The 10,573-nt window shown below is 42.5% G+C and overlaps 1 pseudogene; it reads right to left on the reverse strand.

Annotated features, from left to right (window-relative positions):
• Positions 1-9,667: 9,667 nt before the first annotated feature.
• LOC127183888 (40S ribosomal protein S24-like) lies at positions 9,668-10,297 on the reverse strand (annotated as a pseudogene).
• Between the last annotated feature and the right edge of the window lie 276 nt (positions 10,298-10,573).

Genomic DNA, 10,573 nt, shown 5'->3' on the forward strand with positions numbered 1-10,573 from the left:
CATGTCTGCCTGCCTCCATGTCTGCCTCCGTGTCTGCCTCCATGTCTGTCTGCCTCCATGTCTGCCTCCGTGTCTGCCTCCGTGTCTGTCTCCATGTCTGCCTCCATGCCATCATGTTTCTTGTCATGATGATAATAAACTAATCCTCTGAAACTGTAAGCCAGCCCCAGGTAAATGTTTGTTTGTTTAATAAGAGTTTCCATGGCTGGGAGGTAGTGGTGCATGCCTTTAATCCCGGCACTCAGGGAGGCAGAGGTAGGGGGAACCTCTGAGTTTGAGTCCAGCCTAGTTTACAGAGCAAGTTCCAGGATAGCCATGGCCACACAGAGAAACCCTGTTTTGAAAAAACAAAACAAAAAAAAGAATTGCTGTGGTTATGTTGTCTCTTCACAGCAACAGAATCCTAAGACACCGTGACTACACCAAGACCAATCACTGGCAAAGAAAAAAGTGGTCTTCGAACATTCATGACTACAAACGACCCCACAGCGGAGGCAGAAATTCATCCTGTACACAAGGCCACGCTGCCTCCCATAACGTGTCACCTTCATGCAGCTGTCACATGGCCCTTTTGGTCCTCTTACACCCTTCCTTCCCACAGACCTGGAAAGTACATGGGCTAGGCCAGGATCAAAGAAACAGAAGACAGGCTGTAGAATAATTAATGGACAAGAGAGCAGATACTTCTAAGCTTAAGTGACTCCCAGCCAACCACACCAGAAGCCTGCTGTGGTGGCTCACACCTGTAGTCCCCGTTCTTGGAGGCTGAGGCAAGAGGATTACCACAAGCTCCAGGCCTGCAGAGTGAGACTTGTCTGAAAAGTGGGGACGACTCTTAGAAGGAAAGTTAGAAAACAAAATTATAAATGAAAATGAGAAGGATACTAAGAGACAGAGGAAATAAGGCCAAAGCCTACTGCACCACCATATAATGAAAATCAGGAAAGTCAGCCAAAGGCTGTTAGAAAACCAACCTTAATTTATCAGGTTACTATAGAACAAGCACTAACAAGTGGCAGCCACTCCCAAAGTTCTGAAGAATTTAGATGGCATCCCATAGAGATGCTAGATTTTAAACAATTTAAGGATACAACTTTAATAGGAAAAGTAATCCCTAAAGTTTTTTGGTTTGTTTTTTTGTTTTTGTTTTGTTCTGTTTTGTTTTGTTTTTTGGTGTTTTTTTTTTTGTTTGTTTGTTTGTTTTTAAGCCAGATTGTCAAATGTTTTAAGTGTGGCAAATGAGGTCATTTGAAGACAGATCGTAGGCAAGGAGATCCTAGAAACAATGTGTTTTCTAGGGATAATCCAAAGAGAAGGTGTGACAAAGGCCGACACTGGACTAATGAGTGTAGATCAACAAGGGACAAACAAGGTAACCCCTTGTTGGGAGATGCCCTAGGAGGCCCCAATGTCAAAGTCAAGTTGGCCATTTCAGGTCAGCAGTGGAGAAAACTCATCCACTGAGCAATTAAGCAGCACTGCTCTGGATATAAACATCAGCAACCCAGATATCAACATCAGAGCAGCTTCAGTAGATAAAATGAAAATCTCAGGAGAGATCAGAAAACAAGTATTTTGGCAGACTGGTACAAATGAGACCAAAGTTAAAATTACAGTTAGATTGAATTGACATTAAAGGTTTAGTGGACAGAGGAACAGATGTAACTTTACAAGATTCCTGGAATCTAGCTTGGCCACTCCAAAGGGTATCTACACAGCTTCTAGAACTTGAAGTATTGTCTCAGGTAAAACAAAGTCTAAAATGCATTAAATGCATAGGACCAGAAGGTCAAATAGAAAATTTAAAGCCATATGTGACCAGAGCCATTTCAGCTATAAACCAATATAATCAGACTCTATATGTTGCGTTAACAATACAGATTCTATTCAGTAACACTATCTTATGTCATATAATAGATTATGTGTTTCATTTTGTAGTTTAAAGAATTAATATACGCACATGTGTTAATATGTCACACAATAGATTCAAATTTAAGATTTCAATATAGTCAAGCAGTGGTGGCGCATGCCTTTAATCCCAGCACTCGGGAGGCAGAGGCAGGAGGATCACTGTGAGTTCAAGGCCAGCCTGGTCCACAAAGCTAGTCCAGGACAGCCAAGGTTACACAGAGAAACTCTGTCTTGGAAAAAAAAGAAAGAGAGAAAGAAAGAAAGAAAGAAATCAAGAAACCAAAAAAAAGCAAAAAGCAAAACAAAACTAAAAAACCTTTGTAAAAAATCCAATATGTTAGCCAGGCATAGTAGCACATTCCTTTAATCCTAGCATTCAAGGATGCAGAGGGAGGCAGATTGTGATGAGTTCAAGACCAGCCTGGTTCACGAAAGGAGTCCAGGACAGCCAAGGCTACACAGAGAAACCCTGTCTTAAAAAAAAAAAAATTCAATATGTGTCTGCCTTGTGTTCTTAAAAGATTGATTGTGAGTGAGATTATACATTTATTAGAGATGATAATTATGGGAATATATGCACAAATTAAAACTGACAGTGCTCCAGCATATGTCTCTAATAAAATGAAACAGGGTTTTTTTTGCATATTATAATACAAAGCAGATTACAGGTATACCACATAATTGTACAGAACAAACAATTGTAAAAAGATCTAATTATACTTTAAAAGACATACTTAACAAACAGAAAGGGGTAACAAAACCCCCTAGAGATTGGCATAAAGCTTTATTTTCTTAATACATTAAAATTTTTAAATGCTAATGAGCAAAAGACAGCACCTGCTGAGATGTATTGGATTATTTAAAAAAAATGCTGAACTAAATCAGCCTGTTTAATTGAGGGTGTCTTAACTTCAAAATGGAAGGCAGGAAACATGTTATGTTGGAGGAGAGGTTTTGTCTTTGTTTCAACAGGAGAAGAAAATTGTGGATTCTTTCAACATTAATAAAGATTAAATTTGATCAGAGAGAGCTTCTGAAAAAATTGACTACAGAGGTGAAGGGAGAAACCAAGAAAAACAACAAAACCGTAAAATAAATTGATGACCGCCCACGCCCCCAAATCAAAATAGCTGGATACAATGGCTCATGTCTGTATTCCCAGCATCCAGGGAGTCAGAAGCAGGTGGATCTCTGTGAGTTTGAAGCCAGCCTAGTCTACAAAGTGAGTTCAGGAATGCCAAGGTTATATAGAGCAACCCTGTCTGGAAAAACAAAACCTCAAAAACATTGATGATCTCTCTTCATGAGAACAGCTCTGACACTGGCTGAGACATGAGAAAATGTCTCGGCATAGCCAATAAATCTTTTTGGCTAGAGTCCTTAGGACTTATCATGCCATCTTTCATATGGCATGGATGAAAATGTATATTACAGTTTGGTTATACAGTCCAAACTGACTTACAAAGGAAGACAGATGCCTTTCACCTGGTCAGACAAGGAGCAGAGAGTCACCTTTAGCTGAGTTGTACGCATTGCACGCTCCTCACAAGTGTTACTGCAAAAAATATATATATTATCTTCAAAAGTTTATATGTTTGCAGAGCAAAAGGACTAGACACCAAAGAAGACAAGTATCCCGGGTGATTCCCCTCACAGACTGCCTCAATATTTGTTTCCTTAAAAATCTACATCAAGAAAAACTTTCATGCTGCTAGCTAGATCATCCAGCATCGCAGACGGTTCCAGCCAGGACCTCAGTTAAACCCCGCATTTCCCCATCACACAGAAAACGGACGGCAAACGATACAAATAGCTCTCCTAGAACTTGGCCATTATCCCAATATTTTTAGGGTCCCCCCCCAAAGAAAACGTTACCTCAAGATAGCAGGAATCAATTTTAAGAGAACAACACTCCATTCCCAAATAGTGGAGTGGGTGGGTTTTGGTCATTTGGTGAGAGATGGGTGTTTGTCATTGCTTCAGAGGAGTTAGTTGCAAGTAGTAAATGGTCATGATCAGGGAGGAAAGAAAGTAAAGGAGGTTAGATTCAGCGATCTCTCTTTCTTTTTCTCTCCTCTATCCTTCTTTCTCTCACATCTAGTGTTAAGGGGGAAAGGGAAGAAAGGGATGAAAAGAAAAAGGGAGACTATAGGAGAGATAGCATAAAAGGATATATTATTGAGTCTACTTTTAAACTAAAGAGCATCCAACAACCAAAAGTTTTACATTGGTATGGGTCTTTGTACGAATTTAAGGTTATTTTTCTTACAATATACTGTATATAATTTTCAACTCTTGTATAAGATATTGTACCTATGCAATTCATTTAAAATGCAATGTGAAGTTCTAGTCCTTTTGTAAACTATTACAAACTCTTTAGGATAATTAAGAAATGCAAATTAGGGGGCTGGAGAGATGGCTCAGAGATTAAGAGCACTGACTGCTCCTTCAGCGGTCCTGAGTTCAATTCCCAGCAACGACATGGTGGCTCACAACCATCTATAAAGTGATCTGATCTGATGCCCTCTTCTGGCCTGCAGTTGTATGTTATGTGTAAGCAGAGCACTGTATGCATAACAATAAATAAATAAATCTTTTTTTTTTTAAAGAAAGAAATGCAAGTTACTAGTCAGTTAATCAAACTTGTGGTCTTATTAGTTCCTAGTTTAGTTAATCATAGAAATAAGCTTTATGTAGCCTCCTGTAGATGTTTTCAAAGTTAATCAGATAGTAGATAGCTAGAAACAGGCAATATTTGACTATTCATATATACTGTAGATAGATGAATGATCTTCAAAAACCACAGAATATGGCATTTAAAGATATTTTATTAATAAAAAGTGTTTCTGACAATGAGATGTGTCAGCTCCTGCCAACCCCACCCCCAGCCAACTTCAAGGAGATAATGGACATCAAAGAGGCTCTATATGGATTTTGCGTCTAATGTGGCAAGCTAGCCACTGGGCAAGAAACTGCTCTTTCCTCAACTGCAGACAGCATGCTGTCCAAACGGGACAAACTGGATGCAGGGAAGTTGACTGATGAGCTTTGTCAAGACAAAGTAAGCAATTCTCCATACTTCTTGTTTCACAAAAAGAAGTCTGTCACATACTGTCCCAGAAGGCTGAAGATGATGTCCCCCAGTGTTGCACAGGCATCTTGGGTGACTGTCCAGATACCCAGCTGTCCCTGCCATTTCTATAGTTTTGGAATTTGCTTGCTCTGCACTTCCTGTTTACTCAGGTAATACTTACCTATCTCAGGTCTCTAGTGGGGTTGAAGACTAGATAGTTATAGTCTCATAATTAAGCTTAAGTTGTTTAGGATTTAAGAAAATGTTTTAAGGGCTGGAGGGATGACTCAGCGGTTAAGAGCACTGGCTGCTCTTCCAGAGGTCCTGAGTTCAATTGCCAGCAACCACATGGTGACTCACAACCATCTACAATATGATCTGATGCCCTCTTCTGACATGCAGGAGTACATCCAGATAGAGCACTCATATACATAAAATAAATAAATCTTTAAAAAATATGTATTAAAAAAAAGAATATGTTTTAAGATCTAAGACGATACTTAAGGGTTGATAAATATAAGTTGTGATAAAAAAAGATTTGAGTATAGAACTTCGAACTCACAAAGATAAGATATTAATAGAATGCTTTCCCCAAGATTTCCTTATTTAATATATATATATATTTGGGTTGTTTTGTTGTTTGGTAGCTCAGGCTGGCCTTGAACTCTTGTGCAGCGGAAGAAACCCTCGAATGTGTGACCCTCCTATGGCTGGGGAATATAGAGCCATGCCTCCACTCTTACCCTGGTCCTGCCTCCTAACTCTGCGAAGTATTACTGGCTTCTTCACAAAGGGGTGCAGAAGGCAATCCCCCCCACCCCCCCCCCAACAAAAGCCAGCTGTACCTTCTGCACGTCTCCAGTGTCGCGTACAAGAAACCGTCAACTCAGCGCAGCCTCTGTTGGCTAGTTACTGAAGCTGATCGGTCCAGGACTGTGCAGAGACCAGGCAGCGGGGCAAGTGGGGAGAAGGTGAACAGATGTTACTTAGCATCTCAGAGAATCCCAGATTTCAGTTAATGACTTCGATCTTTGCAAGTTCCTGAGTCAAGATCAAACGGATGTGTCTCTCGCTCCTTCTGTCAGCCTCACACACACAGTGGATGAGCACTGTGAATAGCCAAAGGACCAAGAATGGACTGTGCAGTAGAGAGACATGGTGACAGACTCCAGGATGCGTTTCAGCCTAGAGTGACTAAGCATTGGTAGAACAATAAATGGGGGTGTTAAGTGTTTCCGATAAAGACTTGCACGGTCCAACAATGCTGAAAACCCACATGCTGGGACAGCGTCTTATACTGAGTCAGCTTTGCCTGTATAGGCCTGGCCCTAGAACAAGAGCAGGCGGAGAAGCCAGGCCTGGAGGGCACACCGCCCCCCAGAAGCGAGGTGCTGACAAGGGCATGGCAAACGTGCTCGGGCTGTTTTCACCATTGTCTGCTACTTTACTGGTCATGACATGTGTGGCATCAGCGCTCAGCCCCTCATTCTTCTGGCATCCGCTAGAACAACACTTGCCAGCCCCGGTTTGGATGTGTCTTTCCGCCTGGCCGTAACTTTCCACTCTCATGGGGGCGTGTTTCGAGAATTTACAAGATTGAGTCTGACAAATGTTCTACAACAGAAACTTCGAGAAATTCTTCTAAAGAGGAAACTGGATCTGACATCAACTAAAACATAACAAGCGTTAGATAAAAATGACAGGAAGTGGCATGAGAGATGGACCGGGGAGACTGACCTGACAGACTTAGTTCGATCCCTGAGTTCACATGGTCGGAAGAAAGAATCAACTCCCCAAAGTTGTTCTTTTGTGAGTGTGTGAGTTCATGTATACACAAATCTGCGTGCACGCACGCGCACGCACACACACACACACACACAAAGTAAAATGTAATAAAAAGAAAAGTGAAATTAGCAGATAAGTGCAGCTTCCACCCTTCATCAAAGAAGCATCTTTTGAGGCCGATGGAGGCTACTTCAGAGACCCACAAATGATCAAGAGACACACAATAAGTGCCCATGGGGAGCCCAGCCCCAACTGGGACATCTATAACACAGCCTGTGCTCAAACCACAAGGAACATTTCAGAGGAGGGGATAAAACGATTGGAAGAGGCAGAGGACCAGGACATCTGCTGCAAGACAGTGTCTTCCGGACCCGGCAGGCAAGCTTCACCCATGAGCCCTCGGTGCCACACCGGTTGACATGCCAAGGTGGATGGCAGAAACTTCCAAAAGGTCCCATGCTTAGAAAAATAATCTACAATCAGTCAATGACTGCTGAGGGAGAGATTCGGGTTGTTCAAGGGGTAAGCCTTCTGACATGCTCAGCACATGTGGGTAAGAGTAATTTGATTCAGTAAAGCGAGAGAGAGAGACAGAGACAGAGAGAGAGAGACAGAGACAGAGACAGAGAGACAGAGACAGAGAGACACAGAGACAGAGACAGAGAGACACAGAGACAGACAGACAGAGAGAATGTGTGTAACTAATTATAAATTATAGAAGGGATCATGAATTTGAGGAGGACCCAGGGGGAATTGCAAGAGGAAAAGGGAGGGCTGGAAATGAGGTAAAAACAGTACTCATATATAAAATTCTCAAATAATTAAAACTGCAAAAAGGAACTATGAAAAAATAAATTACTTTTTTTTTAAAATGTAATAAAGCTGGGTATGATTGTGCACACCTTTAATCCCAGCATGTAGGAAATGGAAGCAGAAAGCTCAGGAGTTTAAGGATAGCTTTGATTACATGAAACCTAGTCTCAAAAACACACACACAAACCCCCCCCCCCAAAAAAAAAAACCAGGGACTGGGGAGATAGCTTAGTTACTAGTGTCTTCCTAGGATGCCCAGAGTCCTAGGTTCAATTCCCAACATCATATAAAGGATACACGGTGTCATATCAGTACCTGGGAGCCAGAAACAGGAGCTGGGAGTGTAGCTGAGTGTGTGGTAGAGCGCCTTCAGAGCCACATAAGCCAGGCACGGTGGGAGAAGCTACAATCTGAACACTCAGGAAGACAGGTGGATTAAAAGTTCAAGATCATTCTCAGCTGTATGGTGAGTTCGAGGCCAACCTGGGATGCATTAAACCACAAAACAGCAGCCGAGCTCAAGATTATCCACAGCTGAATAGCAAGTACACAAAACCCTGTCTCTAAATAAGTGTGTATTTGCTCTTAGCCTAATAAGTTTGATCTAAGAGTTAGAGATACTACTACTATCACCACCACCATTGTTTAGACAGGTGTTTATTTACTGTGTATCAGGAGATAACAATACATGCCTCTACCTCGTAAGTTAACATGTCCCACCGTGGCCGGTTTTGGCCCTGCTGAGGATTGAACCCAGGGCCTTGGGCATGCTAGGAGACACCCTACAAGCTAAGCTCCACCTCTCCCTCTGTGGGAGATATCTTGTTTTTGTTTTTGTTTTTGTTTTGTTTTCAAGATAGGGTTTCTCTGTGGAGCCTTGGCTGTCCTGGACTCACTCTGTAGATCAGGCTGGCCTCTGCCTCCCAGAGTTCTGGAATTAAAGGCAAGCGGCTCCATGGCTGGCCCATGGAAGATGTGCAGACTAAGTTCCTGCCTTATGCTGCCAAATCCTTTCAGATAGCCCTGGATTCATCTTATCTCTTTCTGAGTGTTGGGGTGGGGTAGCAACATTCCTCTCTACCTCTGTGAAACACAGGCGGCAAGCTTGGCACTATGGTTGTGAGCATGGAATGGTATCCCCCAAAGTTCCAAGTCCCGTGCCTACCATGCAGCCTGTGCTCTTTAAGTGGGCTCTTCCCAAAGCACTGGCAGGAGCAGAGGTCTGGTGATACAGTGGATTTGCCCCTAAAATAGCCAGAAGCTCAGGTGGCATGCTGGCTCAACAGGTAAAGGTGCTTGCCGCCAAACCTGATGACCTGTGTTCAATTCCCGGAAGTTTCATGGTAGTAGGAAAGAAGCAACTCTGAAAGATGTCCTCTGAGCTCTGCATGGGCCCACGTGTAAGCACAAATGGGTGGATAAATACATAAAGTTTTAAAAACCTCTGAGAAATGGCTCAGAGGTTAAGAGCACTGGCTGGCTGCTCTTCTAAGGGTCCTGAGTTCCATTCCCAGTAACCACATGGTGGCTCACAACCATCTATAATGAGATCTGGTACCCTATCCTGGCATGCAGGTTTACCTGCAGGCAAAACCTGAACACTTAATAAACAAATTGTTAAGATTAAAAATAAGAAATAAACATTTAGCTGGGTGCACGCCTTTAATCCCAGCACTAGGGAGGCAGAGGCAGGCGGATCGCTGTGAGTTCGAGGCCAGCCTGGTCTACAAAGCGAGTCCAGGACAGTCAAGGCTACACAGAGAAACCCTGTCTTGAAAAACCAAAAAAAACCAAAAAAACAAAAAAAACAAAACATTTTTTTAAAATCCCCCAACACTGAAAGGCTACACTCAAGGACAAATCTGGCAGGTTCACATCAGACTCAGGCTGGCATTCCATAGGGCGTGTTACATGCAATAAATAATGGCCTTCTCTATGCCTGCTCTATCTCCCAAATAACAACTTGGAGATCTATTATATTTATTAGTAATTTTTTTAAAGCTTTTTAGTTTATTTTTCCTCTTAGAAATGTGCACATCACAGCAGATCAAGTCACCGCAGATCTACCCCTTTGACTGCATCTAATCACCACTTACTTTTCATCAGTAACAACATTGGCCTTTGAGTCCCCCTAACCTTCTTCATCCTGTTCTTGTGTTCCTTTCGCTGTTTTCAGGAGGTCTTTCTCTTCTCATAAAGGCCATGCCTTGCAAGTCTGCGTTGAGGGTCATTCTTCTTCGCATAATCTAAAGACTCGTAGACCATGCCAAAGCACCGACAAAATGGGTTCTGAATCCAAGTACAAAGATGACATCTGGTGTGGTTCTGTGCATTTTGGCCAGCTTTTCTCCAGAATTTCTATCTTTGCTCTATTGTTGCCCTCCCGGGGTGAAGGACATCAGTGACCATCTGTTTCCTCTGAAGCAGACGGTTGTCATGAACTTCCTGATCTGGACTCTCACTGTGTCATTCATGATGGCAACAGTGCCTGAGCTGCAGAGGAGGAAAAGAGGACCGAACTCTGTCTGCCGACCAATCACATCAATGTGCCGATTAGTCATCTTTAAGCACCATAGTGAAGTGGAAGTTTCTGGCTTCCTTAAAAACTCAGTTGTGTCATGTGATTTTTTTTCCCCCTGCAAGCTGTCTTGTGAGAGGGCATGTGACGATCTGCTGAAAACAGACATGTGAGAGGGTGTGCAATGTTTAGAAAGAATATAAATAGAACCTCATAAACAATGAGACAAGTCTTTTGCATTGCTATGCCGTGCAATGCTTCGCTGGTCTTTTTCACTTTGTAGAGAGAGATGCACCAGAGAACTTCTTGTGGTATTCCAGCTGATTCTGGCCGCTTTGGCTGACTTGTGCTGATTTGACGGAGCCTTGCTGTTTCTGCTGGATCATGCTGCCGATACTGATTTGTGTTGCTGTTTGGTGTTTGCTATTAGACTGGACTGTTGGTATCCTGACAACACAGAGTGGAATTGGCCC

The sequence above is a fragment of the Acomys russatus genome, chromosome 32, assembly GCF_903995435.1.
Source record: "Acomys russatus chromosome 32, mAcoRus1.1, whole genome shotgun sequence".
Lineage (NCBI taxonomy): Eukaryota > Metazoa > Chordata > Mammalia > Rodentia > Muridae > Acomys > Acomys russatus.